Below are 23539 nucleotides of genomic sequence, written 5' to 3'. Positions count from 1 at the left end.
GGGCCCTCTCTCCAGGTGGCACTTCTGGTCACACAGCCACTCAGGAGCTGGCTTTAGCAGAACGTCAGGCTGGCAGACTGATGGACAGCTGGGGCCCTACCTCACCAAAAGCAAGGCCTGACCCATCCCTGCCACACGCAGCTGTTCCAAAATGTCTCCAGACATCAAACTTGTCCTCTCTCTGACACCCCACCCTGTGCCATGGCCTGAACATGACTGCCCTGGAAAAGGGGAAGGCTCTGGAACCTCCACTGGGCCTTTGTGACATCATTGTGGGGGAAACGCGGCAGAGGAGGGGTTTGGGACCGGGGAAAAGAGAATCCAGAGCCTCCTGAAGGCTGCTTTGGCCATCAGAGCAAGGAAGGTCCAGGGCCCTGCCAGGTTCCTCTGGTGGAGGAAATGTGCTGAGGGAAATGTCTAGGGTTTGTTCCTTTTTGGTGGCTTTCCCTGGAAATTGTTCCTTCTGTGACAATTCAGACTCTGAATCTTGTTGCTGTTGCTGTTGCTTTTATTCTCTCTTGTTGACCCCCAGTGCCCTCCAGTTAACCCCAGTGTCACAGCACATTCCCGTAGATGTCACCAGGTTTCCGTGGTCGCCCCTAGGGTCCCTGCAGCTCCGCGTAGGTCACCTGGGGATCCTGGAGGGTGGTGGCACGGGGTACACTGCAAGAGACACGGGCTGTGGGTACTGGGTTGGGTGACACTCGTGGGTGACGTGTCCCCCCTGCGTGTGTCCCCCCTGTACTCACCCCCTGCCCTCTTGGTGACCACGACGTGGGTGTACATAACCTCCCCCTCCTCTAGGGGGGCCGGGGCATCCGGAGAAGCACTGAGGGAACAAAGGGGACGTGTGGGAGGGAATGGGAGGTTTTGGGAGTTGGGCTGAAAAGGGAGAGTTTGGCTTGAGCCTCCCACTCACCTTTCCTGCTGCTTCCTGGCAGCTGCAAACAAAAGAGGGGAGGAATGACTGTGGGGTCCCAGGGACCTGAACCCTCTCAGAATTCTTGAAACCCCTCGGGACCGCCAAGCATCCCTGAAGCCCCCCAGAACTCATGAACCTCCCCAGTGCCTCTTACAAACTCAGCCTCAAAACCCAAAGACCAGCAGGGACAGAGACCCCCAAACACTCAGAAGGCCCCTGAAAGAACTCACAACATCCCTGCAGGACACTCCAGCACATCTCCAAACCCTTCAGAACACCCAGACAAGGACACAGTTCTGGGGCTGTGGGTACTGCCCTATTGCTACCCAACTCTAGGAACCTCTACTGCTCCCTGGGACCCCCGTCCCCCCATTGTCACCCACACAAACGGTGCCACCGGTGCCAGGCCACAATGACACACACGAGCAGGAGCAGGAACAGAAGGGCCCCACCGACCCCTGCGGCCACTGCAACAAACAGAGGGGGACACATCAGGGTCACCCATCACCCCAGGGGTCCTGCACTCCCTGGTGACCCTGTGTGAACCCACCTGTGTCCCTATGTGTTCCTTTGTCCCACGGTGTAACCTCCAGGGCCTGCTCGGGGCTGAGTGCCCGGAACACGCGGTGCCTGTCCTGTCCCAGCTGGTTGGTGGCCACGCACTGGTAGGTGCCCGAATGTCCTACATCAATGTCCCTGAGCTCCAGGAGGGGACCCTGAGCCACCTCCTGCCCGTTGTGCAGCCAGGTGAAGGTGACAGGGACTGAGCCCACCTGCACTGAACAGTGCAGGGTCACATTGTCACCTGCACGCACCTGGTGTGCCAGGGGACCGGGTGTGATGGTGGCGTTGGCCACGGGCACTGCGAGGGCAGAGACTTGGATGAAGCCATAGGGAGGGGCTGGCAGCCGTTGTGGGGGGATAGAGACAGGGGGGTGGGTGTGGTGAGGGATTTTGGGGATGGGATCACAAGACGGAGGGGCGAAGGGACAAGGGCAGTGATGGAAGTACCCAAGAAAGGTGTCAGGGGGACATGGAGATGCTCAACCAGGGGACCCAAGCAGGCTGTGGGTGCTCCCCGTGCCCATCCCTGCATTCACTGCACACTGTGATGTGGACCCAGGCACTGCTCTTCCACGCGGCCCTACCCTCAGAGCGCACCTGGCAGCTGTAATTCCCCGAGTGGGAGACCCCCACGGTGGGCACCAGCAGCTGTAAGGACCCCTGTGGACCCCCCACCACCTGTCCATCCTGGTAGAACACATGCAGGAGGGGGGCTCGGGGCCGCATGGGGCTGGGGGTGCTGAGGCAGCGGAGATTCAGGGGGGACCCCATGGTGGGCTCAGGGGGACCCTCCAGCACCAGCACCGAGAAGAGCTCAGGGCAGGAGAGGAGAGGTGAGGACTGTGACTCTGAGTGCACTGGGAAGGGGTTTTGGGATGTGAGGAGATGGGAGTTCCAGCTGTGAGGGTGCTCACCATGCACTGTCACTGTCACTGCTGCTGACCGAGACATAAAGGACCTCACCAAGCCCCTGCAGCTGTAGCTGCCGCTGTGGTTCCGCTGCAGACGGGACAGGGACAGTTCGGTCCCATTGACAGGCCCCCTCAGATCCTTCTCGTCCTGGTAAAATCGCACCTCGGTGACCGTGTTGTTCAACCAGCTCCGGCAGCGCAGCGTCATCATGTCCCCCTCCAGCAGTGGCTGTGCTGGCACCTGCAGCACCAGATCATCTGTGGGACCGGAGGGTCCCATCTCACTGAGAGGCTCAAGACTGCTCCGAGGTGGGTGCCCCTGGCACCAGGGACATCTGGGTGCACTGGGATGAACTGAGATGCACTGGGATGTCCAGGTGTCCTGGGGACAGGCTCTTTTCCTCAGAGTCATGGGTTGTGAGGCCACCCACCGACTGGAGCCGACCCAGACTTGTCAGGGGCCACGCAAATTATTAAAGATACCCCCTCACCATTTGAGACTGTCACCGGGGGGCTGCGGCCGGTGGCAGGTCTGTCACATGTGTAGGTGCCGCTCTCAGTGACAGTGAAGCGGTCATGTCCCTCCTGCCACCAGTGCTGCCCATCCTTGTACCAGGTGGTGGCACCGGTGGTCCCCGAGCCCTGGCAGGTCAGTGTCACCCGGTCCCACAGCACTGCCGGCCTCCAGGGGGGATCCACCAGGAGCTGGGTGGTCTGGGCACCTGCAGGTGACAGGGGACACCAGTCTGCCAGGGCCAGTGTGGGGCTGGGGACAGCGAGGTGGGGTCATGGCATCCCCTGAGGACTCACCAGCAAGGCCGAGGGTCTGGGCTGGAAGGGAGAAGGGACAGGGCTCAGTGGGGGTGGCACTGCAGAGACAGCAGCACAGGAGCATGGGTTGTGAGGCTGTCCCCAAATTGTCTCCATATGGACAGCAGTTCTTTTGAGAAAGTGTGTCTGGGTGGTCTCCAAAAGATTTGGAGAGGCAGAGAGAGACACATCTGTCACAGCCACCTTGGGAACATGTGGCACAGACACCTTGGGAACGGGGACACCAAGACCACCCTGGAATGAGGGAGAACTTGGGGACTCTGTGGACACCCTGGGCACAAGGACACTATGGACACAGCCCATGCTGGCCCAGGTCACACCCACCAGCTCATGATCCCATCCCCATGGCCACATCCCCATGGCCACATTCTCACCGTTCTTGTCCCCTTCTGTCCGTGTATCCCAATTGCCTTGTCACTCTCCCCAGAGCTCCCTGAGTCCAAAGGTGCCAGTCCCCACATTCCTGTCCCCACATCCCCATCCCCAAATTTCTGCCCCCTGTTCCTGTCCCCAAAGCCACCCTACATCCCCAGTCCCACCAAGGTCCACTGTGGGTAACATGGACTGACTCTGCTGGCATTGGGGACCTCAGGGGACCCCACAGCCCCCTGTGCCCCCTCCCCTCCCTATCCCTGGGGTGTCAGGCCCGTGCCCAGGGCACTCACCCCACAGGAGCAGTGCCACCTTCCTGGCCATCCCGTGTCCCCAGCCATGTGCACTGGCTGTCACTCGCTGCTGTGGCCACCGCTCCCCTGGCTGGCGGCTCTTCGGATGAAGGGGAAGGAAGCGAGGTCACATCCGTCCCCACGTGTAGGTGGCCTTTGGTGGGGGCAGGGTGGCCACAAGCTGGGCACAGGAAGGGGATGAGAGTAGGTGGGACAAAGTGGGACATGGGTTCACAGGAAGGGAGGGCTAGGTGGGTTTGGGGAGCCAGGGATGGGTGTGCAGGGGAATGGGGTTCCTGAGGAGGTGGAGTCATGGGTCTGGGGGTGCCGAGGTTGGGGGGACTCAGGGTTGGGAGTCCCAGGGGAGCGTCAGCTCCAGGGATTTGGGGTCATGGTCTGGGGATGCTGAGTGAATGAGGGGTTCTCATGGGAAGGGGGGTTCTGGGAGAATCAAGGTCCTGGTGGAAGGGGGATTTCAGGGGATAGAATTAACAGGAGAGGGTTCCTTGAGAATGGGGTGCTAGGCCTTGGAGATCCTAGGGAATGGCAGTACTGAGATGGGGGTCTCAGGGATGAGGGGACATTAGGAATGGGGGCCCCATGGTTAGGTTCCCTGGGGAATGGGGGTGTCAGGGATGGGCAGTGGCTGGATGGGAACAGGGGTCTCAGCTCCTTCCCTGGGTGCCTCAGATTTTGGGGTGACCCAGGGCCCAGAGCTGCCCCCCTTGGGGTGCTCATTTCCTTAGCAGGCATCACATGAGGGTCCTGCGTAGCTCTGCTTCTGTGCCCTCTCCTGCTCTGGATTTTCGTCTTTTTATTTCTCTTTATTCCTTATTTTCCTCACTTTTTTGCCAGGTCCCCTCACCTCCAGTTTCTGGCTCAGCAGTCCCGGGGAGCACCTGAGCTGGGGAGACTGAGGGAAGAGGAAAAATGGAGAACAGGAGGTGCAGGGAAGGGTGAGGAGGCTGTGGGGGATGGAGATGTTGGGCTGCGCCCCTTCAACAATTTCACTCAAAGGGAGCCGAATTGTTGTTGTCTTTGCAGTAGTTCTTGGGCTCTCTCAGTCTCTTGGGGAGAGAAAAAAGGATTGATTGCTGCATTTCTGGACTGGTTCCCCCAGAGCTGCCCTTGTAGGGGCAGTTTTCAGCCAGCCCTGCTCTGAAAACCATCAAAGGCCCTCACAGAGCCATTGCTTGGGCTCTCTTTGGGGTTTTGTACTTCTTGCAGGGCTGAGCAAACCACAGCCAGGCCTTTTTCCACCCACTGAAATCTCACCTCTGCAGCAGCTCTAAAGCTGCCAGAATCAAAGCCAAGGGGGCAGGGGGGACCCTCAGGTGCTGGCTGCCCCCTGGGGCTGGGCAGAGCAGGGCTGGGCAATGGCCATCCCTGTGCAGTGGGGCTGGGCCATGGCTGTGCCCCAGCCTTGCATTGACAGGGGTCCCCAGGATGTGCCACCCCTGGGACAGGCACACAGCCAGGAATGTGCAGGGACATTTCTGGAATTGCCACCCCTGGGACAGGCCCCCCCATGCCAGGATGTGTCACCCCCTGGGACGGGATACCCCTACGACAGGAGCCCTGGATGTGCCACTCCAGGACTGAACCCCCCCCTTTGCAACCTTTGCCACTCAGCACAAACAACCTCTTCCTTCTTGTCCAGGAAAAAGAAAGTGAAATTGTTGAGTTGGCAAAGCTGAACACCTCCATCTCCCACAGCCTCCCCACCATTCCCTGCACCCCCCAATCCCCATTTTCCTCCTCCCCTGGGTGCCCCCAACCCCTTCCCTGCTCAAGTGCTCCCCAGGATTGCTGAGCCAGGAACTGGTATTGGGGCTACATGGCACAAAATTGAAGAAAATAAGGAAAAAAAGAGAAATAAAGAGAGGAAAAAGTCCAGGGCAGGGGAGGGCACAGAAGCAGAGCTACCCAGGACCTCCATGTGATGCCTACCCAGGAAATGAGCAAACCTGACGGGCAGTGCTGGGCCCTGGGTCACCCAAAATCTGAGGCATCCAGGGAAGGAGCTGGGACCCCTGGGCCCCCCCAGCCACTGCCCATCCCTGGCTTTTCCATTCCCATGGGACCCTATTTCCTTCTGTCCCCCCTTCCCTGGGACTCCCTACCTTTCACTGCAATTTCTCAGAACCTTCATTTCCAAGGTATCGCATCCCAGTAATTCCAGAGCCGTGGACCCGCCACTCCCTTGGGGACCTCGATTTCCCCAGGGCCCCATTCTCACAGGGCCCCCCTCACCCCAGGCACCCCCATCCTTTGCCACCACCCCATGATCAGAAATCCCTGGAGGCCAAGTTGTTCATGGACCCTCATCCCCAGATATGAGTCTACCTAACCCTTGACACCCCCATTCCCATGGGACCCCATCCCTGGGCACCCCATTCCTCTGGACACCCATCCCTGGCTTCCTACACCACCTCAGCCTCAAATTCTGGCAACACCATGTCCCCACCATGTCCCACAATCCCCCCCATGTCCCACAAGGTCCCCACCCTGCCCCCATCCTGTCCCCACCCTGTCCCCACCAAGGGCCACCTACATGTGGGGACAGACGTGACCTCGCTTCCTTCCCCTTCATCCAAAGAGCCGCCAGCCAGGGGAGCAGTGGCCACAGCAGCGAGTGACAGCCAGTGCACATGGCTGGGGACACCGGGATGGCCGGGAAGGTGGTGCTGCTCCCCTGGGGTGAGTGCCCCAGGAACAGGACTGTCACCCCGGAGATGAGCCCTGGTGAGGCAGAGAGTGGTGGGGAGGGAGCACAGGGCAGCTGTTGGGTCCCCTGAAGTCCCCAGTGCCAGGAGAGTCAATGCATGAGGTGACCAGGGTCATGGGGAGGCTGTGGGGACAGGAGAGAGGGTTAAGGAACATGGGGACAATAAAGGGGGGACAGGGATTTGGGGAGGCATCATGGGACTGGTGAAGGTGTGGGGACATGGACAGGGTGCCAGGGGGGGCCAGGACATGAACTAGGGGAAAAGCACCATGCAGATGGGCCCTGGGTACAGAGACCGTGGGACTGGTGGGGGTGACCTCTGCTGGCACAGGATGGTCCTAGTATCGCCATTCCCACGCTGTCCATGGTGTCCCTGTGTCCTGCCTCAGCCTGAGGTTGCCTTGGAGCCCCAGTTCCTGAGAGGTCCGTGCCAATCTGGTAGCCCCACAGAAGAAATCTGGGGATGATGCCAAAACCCGAGCTCGTGATGCCGCTGTACCTATAGAGCCACCCTCACTGAGCCCTGTCCCTTCTCCCTTCCAGCCCAGACCATCGGCTTCGCTAGTGAGTCCTCAGAGGATGCCATGGCCCCACCCCGCTGTCCCCAGTCCCACGCTGGCCCTGGCAGGCTGGGATCCTCTGTCACCTGCAGGCACTCAGACCACCTGGATCGTCATGGAGCCCCCCTGGATGCCGGCGGTGCTGTGGGACCTGGTGACACTGACCTGCCAGGGCTCGGGGACCACCAGTGCCACCACCTGCTACAAGCATGGGCAGCGCTGGTGGCAGTAGGGATGTGACCTCCTCACTATCACTGAGAATGGCACCTACACATGTGACAGAACTGGCAGTGGGCTCAGCCTCCCCATGAGAGTCTTAGATGGTAAGGGGGGTTGAGTATCCCCAGCCTGGCACCTGCGGGAACCCCAAGGGCTCTGGGTGGGCTCTGCTCCATGGGTCACCTCCTGTGTGACAAGAGCACATCCTCTGCATATGGGGACATGCCAAAGCATGCCAGTGTGGAGGGGCCCCTGTGTTGGAATTGGGGACCCCTAGTGTGCTGGCTGTGACCCACTAGGGAGGTCGCTATTGGGTGGTGCCTTCAGGACCCTCCAAGCCCTCCTGATGTGACAGGACCCACTTGTTCCCCAGACTGGCTAGTGCTGCAGGGACCAGCACGGCCACTGCTGGAGGGAGACAGGGTGACACTGTGCTGCCGGGACAGGTGGAACAACCTGGTCACCTGGGTGTCCTTCTACCGTGAGGAGAAGCAGCTGGTGGAGCTCCGAAATGGAACAGAGCTGACCCTGTTCCCTCTGCAGCTGCACCACAGTGGGCGCTGCCGCTGCAGGGGCTGGCTGAAAGACAGGGAGTGGGTGGTGTCTGCGCCAGTGACAGTGACAGTGCATGGTGAGAACCCCACAGCTTCCACCCCAACACCCCCACAGCCTCTCCCCAAGGACTTGGGGTCACTGTCCCCACTGCCTTCAATCTCCTGCCCTGAGCTCCTCCCTGTGCAGGTGCTGGAGGGTCCCCCTGAGCCTGCACATGTTCCACGGGACAGGCAGGTGGTGGGGGGCCCGCAGGGGTCCCTGCAGCTACTGGTGCCCCCCGTGGGGGTCTCCCACTCAGGGAATTACAGCTGCCAGGTGTGCTCTGAGGGTGGGGCCGTGCAGAAGAGCAGCGCCAGGCTCCGTGTCACGGTGCACAGTGAGTGCAGAGATGGGCACAGGGAGCCCCCACATCCCCCTCGGGTCCCTTGCCTGGGCACCTCCATGTCCCCCAGACACCTTTCTTGGGTCCTTCCACCCCTCCCCTTGTCTCCTCACACATCCATGGCCTAACTCTGTCCCCAATATCCCCCATCACACTCATCCCCTCCCATCCCTATCCCGTCACAGAGGCTGCCAGCCCCTCCTAGTGGCCTCAGGCTTGTCTCTGTCCCTGCAGTGCCCGTGGCCAACGTCACCATCACCCCCGGTTCCCTGGCACACCAGCTGCATGCAGGTGACAACGTGACCCTGTGCTGCTCAGTGTAGGTGAGCTCAGCCCCTGTCACCTTCACCTGGCTGCACAACGGGCAGGAGGTGGCCTGGGGTCCCCTCCTGGAGCTCAGGGACATCGATGTGGGACATTCGGGCACCCACCAGTGCGTGGCCACCAACCAGCTGGGACAGGATGGGCACTGCCTGTTCCGGGCACTCAGCCCCGAGCTGGCCCTGGAGGTGACACCAGGCTCATCCTGGGTCACAGGTGGGGTCCCACAGGGTCACCAAGGAGTGCAGGCCCCCTGGGGTAATGGGTGATGCTGATGTGTCCCTCTCTGTTTCTTGCAGTTGCCACAGGGTTTGGTGGGGCCCTTCTGTTCCTGCTCCTGTTCATGGCTGTCATTGTGGCCTGGCAGTGGTGGCACCGTGTGGGTGGGTGACAATGGGGGGACGGGGATCCCAGGGAGCTTTAGAGGATCTCAGAGATTGGGAGCAATAGGGCAGCACCCACAGCCCCAGAATTGCGACCTTGCCCGGGGGTCCTGTAGGGTTTGGGAAAATGCTGGAGTGTCCTGCAGGGATGTTGGGGTTTCTTTCAGGGGCCCTGGGGGCTTTTGGAGGGTCTCTGTTCCTGCTGGGCTTTGGGTTTTTGAGGCTAAGTCGGCCTGGAGCACTGGGGAGGTTCATGAGTTCTGAGGGGCTTCAGGGATGCTTGGGGATCCTGAGAGAAAATGAGGGTCCCAGGGGGGTACAGGGTTCCTGAGAGGGATCAAGGCCCTGGGACCTCACAGTCACCCCTCCCCTCTTTTTTTTGCAGCTGCCAGGAAGCAACAAGAAAGTTGAGTGGGGCTCTCCAGACATGAGTCCCCTATTACCCCACTCCAAAACTCTCCAGCCCCTTCCACACATTGTGTTTATCCCCACAGAGCTCCCCCAGATCCAACGCCCCCCCCCCCCTCCCCCCAGAGGAGGGGAAGGTTCCATACACTCACGTTGTGAGCAGCAAACAGGCACAGTGTGAGTACAGTGATGAGGGGGCCAGTGACACGTCACCCACTTGTGTCAACCCCCACCTTGGTTCCTAAAACTGCTGTCTTTTGCAGGGTCCCCCAATGTCACTGTCCCCCAGGATCCCCAGGAGACCTACGTGGAGCTGTGGGGATCCCAGGGACAACCATGGGAACCCGGTGACATCTACAGGAATGTGCTGTGACACTGGGGGGAACTGGGGGGCACTGAGGGTCCCCACGCATGGGCACCCACTCGTGTGTGTGCTGCCACTAAAAACTGCCCCTCTCCCTCCCTGTGGAGGCACAAAGATCCCAAAGGGCTGAGAGAAGAACAATTTCCTGAAACAGCAACGAGAGAGAATAAAACCAACAGCAACAGCAACAAGGTTCAGGGTCCCAAGGGTAGGAAGGAGGAAACCTTCTGGGGAGAGTTTCCAGTGTTTGTTTGTTGAGGACAGGGCCTTGGACCTTCCTTGCTCTGATGGCCAAAGTGGCCTTCAGGAGGCTCTGGATTCTCGTGTCCCTGTCCCAAACCCCTCCTCTGCCGTGTTCCCCACACGAGGATGTCACAAAGGTCCTGTGGGGATTCCAGAGCCTTCCCCTTTTCCAGGGCAGTCAGGGTGAGGCCATGGCATGGGGTGGGGGTGTCAGCAACAAGAAAAGTTTGATATCTGGAGACATTTTGGAACAGCTGTGTGTGGCAGGGGTGGGTCAGGCCTTGCTTTTGCTGAGACAGGACCCCGTCTGTCCATCAGTCTCTCAGCCATTGTACACTGGGGACAGACAGTGTGATGCTCTTCTAAAGCCAGCTCCTGAGTGGCTGGGTGACCAGAAATGCCAGCTGGGGAGACCGCTTTTGGTGACCCAACTGGCTTAAAAGGCAGAGAATGAAGTGGGCAAGTCCCTGACCATGTGTCCTCGGGGAGTATCTGTCCTATCCATGCTGAAACCCAGGAGTTTTTAAGCATCTTGGTCTACGGGAGAAATATCTGCCAAGGAAAGTGGACACCTTTCTGGAATAAGAAGACCAATCTCTAAAAGCATTTTTATTTCAAAAATGATGTGGCATCCATGCAAAAGTGTAGGAAAAGGAATAAACATTCTTTATGAGGAAATTTATAAAAAAAACCAGAACAAACAATACAAAAGCAGAACATTGACTTCTTCTCAGTGCTTTGTTCATCATTGGTGCAGTTAAAACTGTGGCCAGCAGGGGGCGCTGCAGGGAGCACTCCCGGCCAGCAGGGGGCGCCCCGCTCCTCTCAGGGGCCTCTCAGGGGCCATGGCGGCCTCGGGCGGGAGGCAGGAGGGGAAATCGCTCCTTTTGCAAACTCATGGGCACCAATCGGTCCCGGCACCACCACCGGCAGCGGGCAGAAGCCACCAAGGCAGCAGGTTGGATCCCAGTGCCCAGTGGCAGTGTAGCAGTGTTCTGTGGCAAGGCACGCGCCCTGCACAACACCATGACCGCTCTCCATGATCCGGAAGGGAACGAAGGCAGCGCCTATCCCCAGGCAGGTCTCGAATCCACAGCAGCACCTCTGGTGGCTTTATGCCACAATTCCTGCAAACCCTCAGCCTTTCACTCCCTTTTCCTCTTTCAGCCTGGTCACAGCAGCTCTGGGAATGTTGAATTCCTCTGGGATGTTGAGGAGCTCAGGGGACTGCAGAACATGTTTGGAGTTCCTGCTCTTCCTGTCTACTCCTGGTCCCAACATGGAAGCCACAGGGGAACGAGGAGGAGGAAGAAGAGAGCAGAGCCACAGCCCCAAGGGCTCTGCAGCAGTAGCTGGAGCACAGGGACATCCTGGGATGGGAGCAGTGCCTTGGGACAGCAAAATGGGGCACAACTGGAGCTGATTGGGTCAATGCCCCTGTTCTGCTCTGGGTGCTGCAGACCCTTAAGGAGGTGTTGTAATTAAGGCCGGGGTCCTAAAGTTCAGCCATGCTCCTAAAGCATCTCTGTTCACAAACACACAGCTCCTGGGGGATTTTGGGCTCTCCTGGGGATTTTGGGCTACACAAGGCAGCACTGGATACAATTAGGGGGTCAGATGCTGCCAGCTCTGCCCACAAGGAGCTTTTAGGCTGCCCGGAATGTTTTTGCTGGTGCTGGGGATGATTCAGTGCCTGTGCCATGTGGCCGCTGCTTCCCACTGGTCGGCCAGGAATGCCGAGCTGGAGCAGCGGCTGAGGCGGGAGCGGCTGGAGCAGGGGGCCCATGGGAACAGCACCTAGACATTCAGGTAGGGCCCGAGGCGCAGGGAATTCCGCAGGGCCCATGTTGGGGCACCACTTGCCATTCCTGCTCCCCCGACATTTTGGGACAGAGCAGTGACACCCATCGGCTCCCAAACCCCTCAGGGCTCGGGAACAGCCTCACAGGAGGTCCCGGGGTGATTCGGGTGCTCCTGGGCTCATTTCCAACAAAGGGCAGCACTCTGGGAGCGGTCGGCACATCCCGAAAGAGCAGCCCGGGGCTGCTGGAGCCCGAGCGTTGCGGGCAAGACCGGGCAAGGACGGCATGAGGGAGCCGGGCCCCGCTCGGCCGGCGCTGCCCCAGGAACGTCTCATCCTGCAGGAGCTCGGCAGCCTCTGCCGGTGCCGGCCCCGGGGCTGTCGGGGGGCGCGGCCGGAGGGGCCGGGGGACAGCGGGTGGGAGGGGCCGGGATGGAGGGACCGGGACCCCACTGGGGAGCCCCGAGCACGGAGGGAGCAAAACAGCGGAGGGGAGACCCTGGGACAGGGGGGAGCAGAGACCCTGCGGTGGGGTCTGAGGAAAGGAGGGACCGCAATGGTGGTCCCGGAGCACCGGGAAGGGGCCCAGCTGCCATCGTGCTGCGAGTGCTGGGATGGTAACGGGGTGTCCAAACCGACTGTGACAGCGTGCCCGAAGCCACTGCTGCAATATGTCGGGACCGAGCGTTGTCAGTGTAAGGCCCTCACAGGTCTGGGAATTGGAGAGATACCCTGGAAAGGGTGGGGCAGGGGCAGGGCAGAGCCCTGTCTATTCCCTGTGCCCTGTGCAGGTGAGGAGCGCAGGGATGGAGCAGCTTTGGGGACACCTGGAATCCAGACAGGGTCCCTGCCCACAGCCCCACCACGGTCGCGGGGTAAACCCCCTGCTCGACATTTCCATCCTTTTCTCTCTTGTCTCACAACTGAGCCAGAATCCAAAAATACTTTCTGGGATGTTCTAAAGGGCTGCAGGTTTGAGACAGGAAGGAGGAGGAGGGTCCTGGTCAGATTGTTGAGCAAATTGTTGTTGTCTTTGCAGGATTTTCGGGTCTCTCCCAGTCCCTTGCCTAGAAGGACAAAGTGATCAGTTGCTGCATTTCTGGACTGGTTCCCCCACAGCTGCCTTTTTAGGGGGAGTTTCCAGTCAGTCCTGCTCTGAAAACCACCAAAGGCCCTCTCAGTGACACTGCTTAGGCTCCCTTTGAGTTCTGTGCTTCTTGCAGGGATGAGCAAACCACAGGCAGGCCTTTTTCCACCCACAGAATTCTCATCTTGGCCGTATGGGAAAAACACGTTCTCTCTCCTGTGAAAATTTTGGAAATTTAAAAAAGGACAATTGAGGACAAGGACCATAGGGCAAAGGTTGTTATGGGTGGGTGCATCTTGGCATGCAGCCAAGAGCACACTGTTCTCTTTGGGGATACCTCTTAAATATCTTTTACCTCAAATCAGCCTCTTGCATATTCATATACATTTATGCATCGAAAACTTTTTCCCCAAACTAAATTACATTCTAAGAATTGTTTAGCATGGCTCCTCCTTGGATCTGCCTTTTTAGAGCATTATTCCTTGGCTGTGCTTTTAGTCCTTTCTTATCATCATCTTCATTTCTGGGCCTGGGTCCACACCGACTTCAGGTGGTGAGTGCTGATAGTTGGTATATCTGTAGCAGGTGTCCTCATCCTGTGTTCATTGGATGTTATCCCATCCAAGCAGGCATTTTAACACAAGCATACTTATTCAGCTATTTCACAAAGCTTAATTAACAACAGACATAAAAACTATATCTTTGTAACAAAGTTACTTTAAAATTGCTTATATAAGATCCATTCTAACATTTGTGAAAATCCAGTAATATAATATGTATTTACAATACTTGGTGAGAGGGACAAAGTGATCAATTGCATTTCTGGACTGGCTCCTTCTCAACTGCCTCTGCAGGGGGGTTTCCAGCCAGCCCTGCTCTCAAAACCATCAAAGGCCCTCACAGAGCCACTGCTTGGGCTCCCTTTGTGGTTTGTGCTTCTTGCAGGGCTGAGCAAGCCACAGGCAGGCCTTTTTCCCCCACACAATTCTCACCTCTGCAGCAGCTCTAAAGCTGCCAGAATAAAAGTCAAGGGGGCAGGAGGGACCCTCAGGTGCTGGCTGCCCCCTGGGGCTGGGCAGAGCAGGGCTGGGCAATGGCCATCCCTGTGCAGTGGGGCTGGCCCATGGCTGGGCCCCACCCTTGGATGGCCACTGGCTTCAAGGAGCAGGAGTTTGGGAGCTCCTTCCTGCCCAGAGCTCCATTCCTGAGCTGCTCTTGCTGGTTCAGATCATACAGGGCATGAGCGACAATAAAGAAGTCTCGACCTTCCAGAGCTGCCATCCCCCAGGACAGGAGCCCCTTGTCCAGCATGTTTACGCCCTGGGACAGGATCCCCCCAGGACAGGAGCCCCCTGGATGTGCCCACCCATAATAGTCCCCTCCCCCCCCCGTGTGACACTTAGCACAAACGGCCTCTTCCATCTGCTACAGGAAAGAGAAAGTGAAAGTGTAGGCAGGGGAAAGCTGCACTCCTCCATCCCCCACAGCCTCCCCAACCCTCCCTACAGACCCCTCACCCCTGCTTCCCCCACCCTGGGCTTCCCCCAACACGTTCCCTGCTCAGGAGCTCTCCAGGATCACCAAGGCATGAACTGGGAGGTTGTGAAATTGAGGGATAAAAGGAAGGAAACGGAAATGAAGAACGGGAAATGCCCCTGGAGGTTGTGGTGGCACAGACCCAGAGCACCTCTGAATCCTCTCCTGTTGCCGCCACAAATCACTGGCAAGCCAGCAGGCAGCGCTAGCCCCTGAGTCTTCCCAAAGTCTGAGGCAGCCAGGGAAGGAGCTGTGACCCGCATGCACATCCCGTCACTGTCCATCCCTGGCCAACTCATTCCCCTGGGAAGCTGACCATGGGACCCCCATTCCTTCTCTCTCCCCTTTCCTGAGACCCCCATCCCAGGGCTGCCATTACCCAGGATCTCCATGGCCCAGGACCCCATTCCCAAGGAACCCTCTCCCATTCATTCCATGCCCTGAAATCCCCCATTCCTCTGGGACCTTAATTCTCCCAGGTCCCCCCATTCCCCCTGCACCCATCCCTGGCACAAAAATCCCTTGATGAGGGATTTATTACTAATAAATCTATTAAAATTAAAAAAATTTCTTTTATACCCTTTTAAAGTTTTAAATATACTTTACCTTTCTCCTAGTCTCATCTCAAAACAAAAAAGAAATAAATACATTCTGATAAATGCACTAATAATTAACCAACACTAAACCCACCATACTAATTATTACATTAACCAAAATATCTCAAATTAGCAAACCAAAACCATGACACAAAAACCCTGGAGCCCACCTTCCCCTGGGACTCCTATCCCTGAGTCCCCCCAGCCCTGGGGACCCCCATTCCCATGGCACCCCAACCCCCGTGACTCCCCCTCCTCATGACCCCAATTCCCCATGGACACATTCCCTGTACCCCCATTCCCCTGGACACCCATCCCTGGTTCCACAAACCCACCACGCCCCCCCTGCTCCTGGGAAGTCCATGTCCCACTGACCCAGAGACAGCCTTGACCCCAGCATGTCCCCCCACTGCCCACAGCCTGTGCCCAGCTTGTGGCCACCCTGCCCCCACTAGGTGCCACCTACACATGGGGACGAGATGTGACCTCGCTTCCTTCCCCTTCATCCAAAGAGCCGCCAGCCAGGGGAGCGGTGGCCACAGCAGCGAGTGACAGCCAGTGCACATGGCTGGGGACACCGGGATGGCCGGGAAGGTGGCGCTGCTCCAGTGGGGTGAGGCCCGGGCATGGGCCTCACTGGTAGTACGCCAGGGATGGGCCCTGGTGAGGCAGAGAGTGGTGGGGAGGGGGCACAGGGGAGCTGCAGGGTTCCCTGAGGTTCCCAATGCCAGCAGAGCCAGAGCATGAAGTGACCGGGGTCATGGGGTGGCCGTGGGGACAGGAGAGGGTGAACAGGGCTGGAGGGATAGGAATGTGGGCAGAGGCATCCTGGGGCTGGGGCATCTGTGGGGACAGGGACACAGGGATGCAGGGATGCAGGGACAGGGAGAAGAAGACAAGCACAATGTGGATGGGCCATGGAGACAGAGGCCATGGGGCTGGCGGGGGCGACCTTTGCTAGCACAGTGTCCCCATCGAGACATCTCTGCCACACCAATTCCCTCAGGGGGACAGTTCAAGGGCAGCCCCTATGAGCCATTCCCCTGTGCACAACTGTCCCCATGGTGCCACACTCACTGAGCCCTGTCCCCTGTCCCTACCAGCCCAGACCCTTGGCCTTGCTGGTGAGTCCTCAGGGGATGCCATGGCCCCACCTTGCTGTCCCCAGCCCCACAGTGGCCCTGGCAGGCTGCTGTCCCCTGTCACCCACAGGTGCCCAGACCACCCAGCTCCTGGTGGAGCCCCCCTGGAGGCCGGCGGTGCTGTGGGACCAGGTGACACTCACCTGTCAGGGCTCGGGGAACACTGGTATCAGCACCTGGTACAAGCATGGGCAGCACTGTAGTCAGGAGAGACACAACTGCCTCACTGTCACTGAGAAAGGCAACTACACGTGTGAGAGACCCGGCACTGGGCTCAGCCCTCCTGTGAGAGTCTTAGATGGTGAGGGGGGTTTGAGTTTCCCCATCTTGGCACCAGCAGTGACCCCGGGGCACTGAGTGGGCTCTGCTCCTTGGGTCACCTCCTGTGTGACCAGAGCCTGTCCCCTACTCTGGGGGCATCCCAGAGCATCCCAGTGCTGGCAGACCCTGTTTGTGGATTTGGGGATCCCTGGTGTGCTGTGTGTGAGCCAATGTGGGGGTCGCGATGGCATTGGGACCCGCCAGGTGTAACACCCCCGTGTCCCACAGCCCCATTGGTGCTGCAGGTGTCGGCACAGGCGCTGCTGGACGGGGACACGGTGACACTGCGCTGCCGGCGCTGGCGGGACAACCCGGTCAGCTCAGTGTCCTTCTACCATGAGGAGAAGAAACTGCAGGAGCTCCGCGATGGGACTGAGCTGTCCCTGTCCCCTCTGCAGCTGCAACACAGCGGCCGCTACAGCTGCAGGGGCTGGGTGAAATCCACGGCATCACGAGGATGGGAGAAGTCGGAATCAGTGACTGTGACAGTGCATGGTGAGCACTCCACAACTGTCACTCCAGCCCCCCCACAGCCCCTCCCTAGTGACTCGGGCTCACAAATCTCCCTCCCCTCTCCTTTCCAGAGCTTTTCACGGTGCCGGTGCTGGAAGTTCACTCTGAGCCCACCGAGGGGTCCCCCCCGACTCTCAGCTGCCTCAGCATCCCCAGCCCCCTGCGGCCCCAAGCCCCCCTCCTGCACGTGTTCTACCGGGACGGGCGGGTGCTGGGGGGCCCACAGGGGTCCCCGCAGCTGCTGGTGCCCGCCGTGGGGGTCTCCCACTCGGGGAATTACAACTGCGGGGTGCGCTCCAAGGGGGGGGGGCTGCGGAAGAGCAGCACCCGGCTCCGTGTGCAGTGAGTGTGGGTGGGGATGGGCACGGGGAGCCCCCACGCCCTGCTTGGGTCCCCTGCCTGGGTACCTCCATTACTGCCCCGGTCCACCCATCCCTCCCTGGGTCCCTTCACCCATCTCTGTGTCAACTCCACCCCTCTCTGCTATTTCCCCGCAGTCGCCAAGTCCCACCATACCTTCTCTGGGTCTCCATACCCGCACTGGGGTCCTCCTATCTCCTGCTCCATGTGTCCCCTCATTAAACCCCCCATCCTTCCTTGGGGTACCTATCCAAGCCCCCCCCCCCCCCCCCCCAGCTCTGCACCTCCTCTCCTCTCCCTCACTGGTCTCTCCCTGCCCCTCCCTGACCTCCCCCCAAGTCCCTCAATGTCCCCTGGTGTCACCCCCTCCCGCAGGGGTTCTGCCCTTGGGGGCGTCTCTGTCAGTGCAGCCTAGTGCTGAGCTGCACGGTGGCCACAGGGACAGGTCACCTGTCCATTTCCTGGTGCCCGGGAGGGCTCAGGGGCACCACTTGGCACTGGCCCTGTCTGGAGCTGCACCACACTGGGGACAATGGCAGCAGCCACTGCCAGTGCGGGGACAGCACGGCTGAGAGTGTCCCCCTGAATGTCACTGTCCTTTGTGAGCGGGACCCTCAGACTGGGGGTGACCCCACCCATGGCATCCCCATCCACCTCACCAGGTGCCAGCCCTGTCTGTGTCCCCACAGTGCCCGTGGCCAATGCCACCATCACCCTCAGTCCCCTGGCACACCTGGTGCGCGCAGGAGACACCGTGACTCTGCGCTGCTCGGTGCAGGTGGGCTCAGCCCCTGTCACCTTCACCTGGCTGCACAATGGGCAGGAGGTGGCCCAGGGTCCCCTCCACAGGGCTGGCGATGTGGGACATTCGGGCCCCTACCAGTGCATGGTAAAAAACCAACAGGACGGGCACCAGGCACTCAGCCCTGAGCTGGCCCTGGAGGTGACAACACAGGAACAAGGCACAGGTAGGGTCACACAGGGTCACATGGGGAGTTCAGGACCCCCGGGGTTCTGGGTGACCCCAATGTGTCCCTCTCTGTCCCCAGCAGTGGCCGCAGGGGTCTGTGGGTCCCTCCTGTTACTGGTTCTGCTCTTGGCTGTCATTGGAGGCTGGCACTGGTGGCCACACCTGGGTGGGTGACAATGGGGGGAATGGGGGTGCCAGGGATTGGGATGAATCCCCCAAAGAGTTTGAGGTCCAGAGGGTGGCACCAACAGCTCCTGACGTGGGTGAAGCTGAATCCCCAGAGATCTCACCTGGAGGTCCTGGGGGATTTGGGGAGGTCCTACAGGGTCGTGCAGGGATATTGAGGGTTCTGTCAGGGGTTTGGAGGAGTTTGGGGGCTCAGTGGATTCAGTGGGTGATTCAAGGCTCATTAGGAGCTTCAGGGATGCACCAGGCTCCTGGGGGCAGTCAGAGGTCTCAGGGGCCCTGAGGACTCCATAGTCACCCCTCCCCCCTTTCCTTTGCAGCCCTCAGGAAACAGCAGGAAAGGTGAGTGGGGGGGTCCAGGCCTGAACCCCCATTTTATGTTCATTAAGACCCCCCACACCCCCACAGACACCCCCTTATCCTTGCAGGGGCCCCCCAGGGCCCTCGGCCCCTCCAGAGGCAGGGGAGGTGCTGCACAGCCAGGTCGTGCGAAACAAGAAGGCAGGGGGTGAGCACAGGTGGGGGGACAGGGACATGTCGCCCTAGGGGTGTCACCTCCCATCCAACTTCCCCCACCCGGTGTCTCTTGCAGTGCCCCCCTGTGCCACAACCCCCCAGGTGACCAATGCAGAGCTGCCAGGACCCCATGGGCAACAGCAGGACTCCAGTGACATCTATGAGAACATGCTGTGACACTGGGGGCACTGGGGGCACTGGAGATCCCTGCCTGAGGGCACCTCCCACTGTGTGTCCACCCCCCAGCTCCCATGGATGCCCACCGTGCCATGGGGCGATGGCCACGAGTGTGGGGTCCCATGTGGGGCTGCCCAGAGCTCCCCGTTTCAGTGCTCCCAGTGCTCCCAGTACCCCCAGGATCTCCCCATTCCCTCCCCCAGTACCATGGGGCACAACATCACTGTCCCTCCTATGGGACCCAAAACACAGCTTTTTTCTTAAACCAGGAGAAATGGTTTTTGTTTGTTCAGCTCTGCCCTGTTTGGCTCAGGAAGGAGGGACCCGGTCATGTTGTTGCACAGATCTTTGTGGGATTTTTGGGGGTCTGTCGTGGTTTCAAAGACAGGTGTCTGTTAAGGAAGGAAGGAGCTTCTCTGGAAATGGAAAATATAAACCCTTTCCTTCTGAATTATTAAAATTTTGGAATTAAGGGGCTCTCAGGTAAAGATAGGGGAGTATCTTTACCTGAGAGCCCCTTAATGTAGGAGGGAATTTAGGAATAACAGTAGGAAAATGTAAAAATAAAAATCAAAATTGGTATAGATGAATAATGAGATGATTTGTCCTAACAATTAAGGAATGAATACTGTGTGAATATTAAGAGAAGCTTTATTGATGTAAAGGTATGTTATTTTAGTTTATTGTTTAGATGTCCTCTGTTCTCCTCACAGTCCCCTTTCCACATCCTCTGTATTGTCACCACCGGGCAGCCTGGGTTATTTAGCACAGGTAAAAGGAAGGCGTGTACGTGTGCCCCTCCTACAGGGCAGCTGAGAATGAAAAAGCTCGTTGCTACTGGAGGGCACAGCATGACAACACCTGACCCACCAATCAAGTTGCAGGAAAGCAATCTCCACCAATAAACGGCAAAGAAGAGTTGACTGACAGACTTTGGGAGGCGCCAGGGTTGGCTGATGCAACCCCCAGAGGTATAAAAGGTGAAGCACCCATCTCAAAGGTGAGCTGTGTGGTAAGCAGCCATGAGGGAGGCTCCCAGGCCTGTTTTTCCATATTGTTATGTTTGCCCAATTATCCCATCATCAAAAAACCAAACAATATTAGAGGTAGCAGTAATTTTAATTGAAAAGTTTAGAAAATATATAAAATTGGACATACTTGAAATATTAACAATATAATTTGTTTAAAAATAAGGGATAATTCAGTTCCAATAATAGCGCATAGGCAAAAGATAACTGCAGGGTACGGAGTGCAGGGCTCTTGGACTCTTGCCACCTCACATACGAGCTTGCCAAGTGAAGATTCCCCCCTATATGCCATGTGTCAGTCATCTCCTCCCATTTTCATTTCATCACACTTCTACCTCCGCCCTCATCACCACCGTTACCGTGCATGCGCCACCACTTGTTTTGGGGGTCACACAAGTCTTTGGGGGTCGTCATTGATGAAGGCCTCTATTCTTCATCTCTGTCCTTTAATTCACCTTTGGGTTACACATGCACATCAAGCCAGTACAATGAAAGCCAAAACTAACATATTACTGCATTTAAGCATCAAAGTAATAAATCTCTTACAGCTGGCATTTTCCTGGGAACCAACCAGATTGTACCTTCTTTTTGTTAATTTTTAGTACCTGTTATCTCTTGCTTTTTCCTCCTGTCCATAAACATCTGCAGGGAGGTGGGGGTGGAACCCCTCCTATCTCTTTCTTTTTTGGCATTACAACTTTTAAATGTTTTATTATTTGCAATTATTAATTGCTGTATCAATATTGATTACAGTTTCAATTTTGCAGCACGAATCATACCTATTTACCACACGTGGAATCCTTTTTATTTTCATTGCTTTTTAGGATTATAAAAAAAATATTGGTGCTGGGTGATTCAGAGTCAGCCCGTGTGTGTTAAGTGTAGTCTACAGGGGATAAAGAGAAGGAAAAGAGATGTACTAATACATCCTGATAAGTTTGGAAATTTAGATAGCATTTAGAAGAATGAATAACACAAGAAGTAAAGATGGTATTAAAGAGAGTCCACTAGAATGTAATTTAGCAGATGAGAAAGATTTGGGAGGAATTCCAGAGGGTAACTTTTCAAGGAAAGGTAATCTGATGAAATACTCTTACCCAAAAGTAGGCTTGGTATTATTTAGAAAATGATGAAAAGTGACCCCCTAAGGGAACATTATGATCCATTGTTCCAGTTGATGTTATTTTTAAGACAAGAAGAAAAATGAGATCCAGTCATATATGCAGACATGTTTTTTACCCTGAAGAATAGACTTGAATGTCAGAAAGAATGTGGCTTTGATTTGGCCCCACAGGACTTTTAGTCCTAACTTTAGAAAGAGATAAGAGGCAGAAAAGAAGAGATGTCGTTCAGCATTCAGCATAAGGCAGACATGTTTGAAATTAGCTCAAATGCAAGAGGAAGATTATGTTCTAGGTGTCCAAGACTTACAGCCGAGTTAGTCCAGGCTACCTCAGGTACACTCCCCCTCGGGCAACCGCTCTGCCCCCTGAATGAAAGCCAACTGGCAGTGAGGATGAGATGAATAATCCAGGTGAGGGGACAATTTCAGAGAGCCCCAGTGACAAGCAACCCAAGGAATAAAACCAAGAAATCTTTGCTTTTAGTCAGCCCCTTAAGGCAAGTCTTGAGTCCCCCAGGAAAAGCCATGTGGGGTGAACATCTGCTTTTGTACTAGCGACCTGAAGAGTTGGTGGAAAAAAGTTAAAATATATAGAGAAAATCCTAGCAAAGTAGCAAAAAGATTGGAGTCCAGAGTCAAGAGTCAAGAGCCAGAGTGAGGTGATAGTGATTTCATGTTGACAGAGCTAAAAAAAACAGCAAAAGAGTTGGTGATCAAGGTAGCCAGAGCACGTGTGCAGGGACAAATTGCTAGTGGAGCCTTACAAGGTACAGTGGACCAGCTGTGTCCTTTTGTAAGCCCTTTGTGGGATGCGAACGATGCAGGCAGCTGTGCAATGTTAACCAGATACCAGGAACTGGTCACATTGGAATTAAAAAATGCCATTCCAGAAGCAATAACTTGGTCAGTAATAGATAACGTTACACAGGGACAGCACGAGTCACCCACTGACTTTGTGGACAGGCTCTGAGCAGCTGCACGTAAAGGCACAGCCCTGGATGCCTGATGGGATATGGGAAAGCAGCAGTGGGTTTCCCTGATGTCAGGGCAATCTAGCGCAGATGTCAGGCAGAAATTTCAGAAGCTGGAAGAGCCTGTAAAGAGAAACTTAAGGGCATGAATGAGAAAAGCATAGAAAGTGTATGATAATCAAGAGAGAGAAAAATAAAAAGAGCTCCCTGCAGCCATGGTGGCAGCTCTGGATCAGCACCAGGGAGAGGACGGATGTAGGCGTGGATGAAGCAGAGGCAGGGGCAAAAATAGCAGAGGCAGAGGAGGTTCAAAGCAGCCACAGACCAAGCTGGGGCCAAATCAATGTGCATCTTGTAAGAAATCAGGACACTGGAAATAGGGCCAGTGCCCAGAGTTAGCAGAGAAAGTACACAAAATTCTTGCAGCCACTCTAGATGATAAGAAATGACCGAGACTGGCAATTCTTACCCTAGCAGGCCACCGGTTAAAATACAGCTAAAGAATGATGAAGAAGTTAAAATTTTAAGAAATAGTGGAGACACATTTTCACTCTTGAATCAAGCACTGATACCCAAAAGTGAAAACTATCTTCAAGCAATAGAAGCAACTATGGGGCAGCCAGAAAATGCATTCTTCCTGAAACCACTTTGTTGTAAAATTGTCATGGTTTGACACTGGCACAATGCCAGTGCCCCCATGAAAATTCCCTCTCCCTGGCATCTGATGTGAGGTGGTACCCGGAAATAAGCAAAACAGGCTCCCACTTAAGGAAAAAGGAAAAAAAAACAACTTTATTAAGTAAACTACAAAAAACTAAACTACACACAAAAGAAAAAAGAAAAAAGACAAGGAAAATTAAAACCTCACAAAAACACTCTCCTCCTCCTTCCTCCCCCCTAAATTCCCAATACAATACATCTTCCAAAATCACCAATTCTGGGTCCAGCCCCACCCTTTAGAATGCTCACCTTTCAGTTCCTCAAGAGGAGAGGGAGTCCTTCCGTGTGTCGTGGTGGCCTTTTCCGTCCTTGTTCCGGTTCTCTCACCACCGAACAAGAATCAGGGCTGCTTCCAGGGTTGTATTTTTAAGGATGCTTTGTCCAGTTCCAGAAAAGCACAGTCTTCCACCTTTGGGACATCTGTCCCCCCCATATT

General features: G+C 56.5%; 1 pseudogene; it reads right to left on the bottom strand.

Annotated features, from left to right (window-relative positions):
* Positions 1-501: 501 nt before the first annotated feature.
* The window catches only part of LOC134427978 (Fc receptor-like protein 4), a 45054-nt pseudogene continuing 22016 nt past the window's right edge, over positions 502-23539 (bottom strand).

The sequence above is a fragment of the Melospiza melodia genome, chromosome 21 (assembly GCF_035770615.1).
Source record: "Melospiza melodia melodia isolate bMelMel2 chromosome 21, bMelMel2.pri, whole genome shotgun sequence".
Classification (NCBI taxonomy): Eukaryota; Metazoa; Chordata; class Aves; order Passeriformes; family Passerellidae; genus Melospiza; species Melospiza melodia.
Note: the sequence above shows the minus strand (reverse complement) of the source record. Positions and strands in the feature narration are given on the sequence as shown.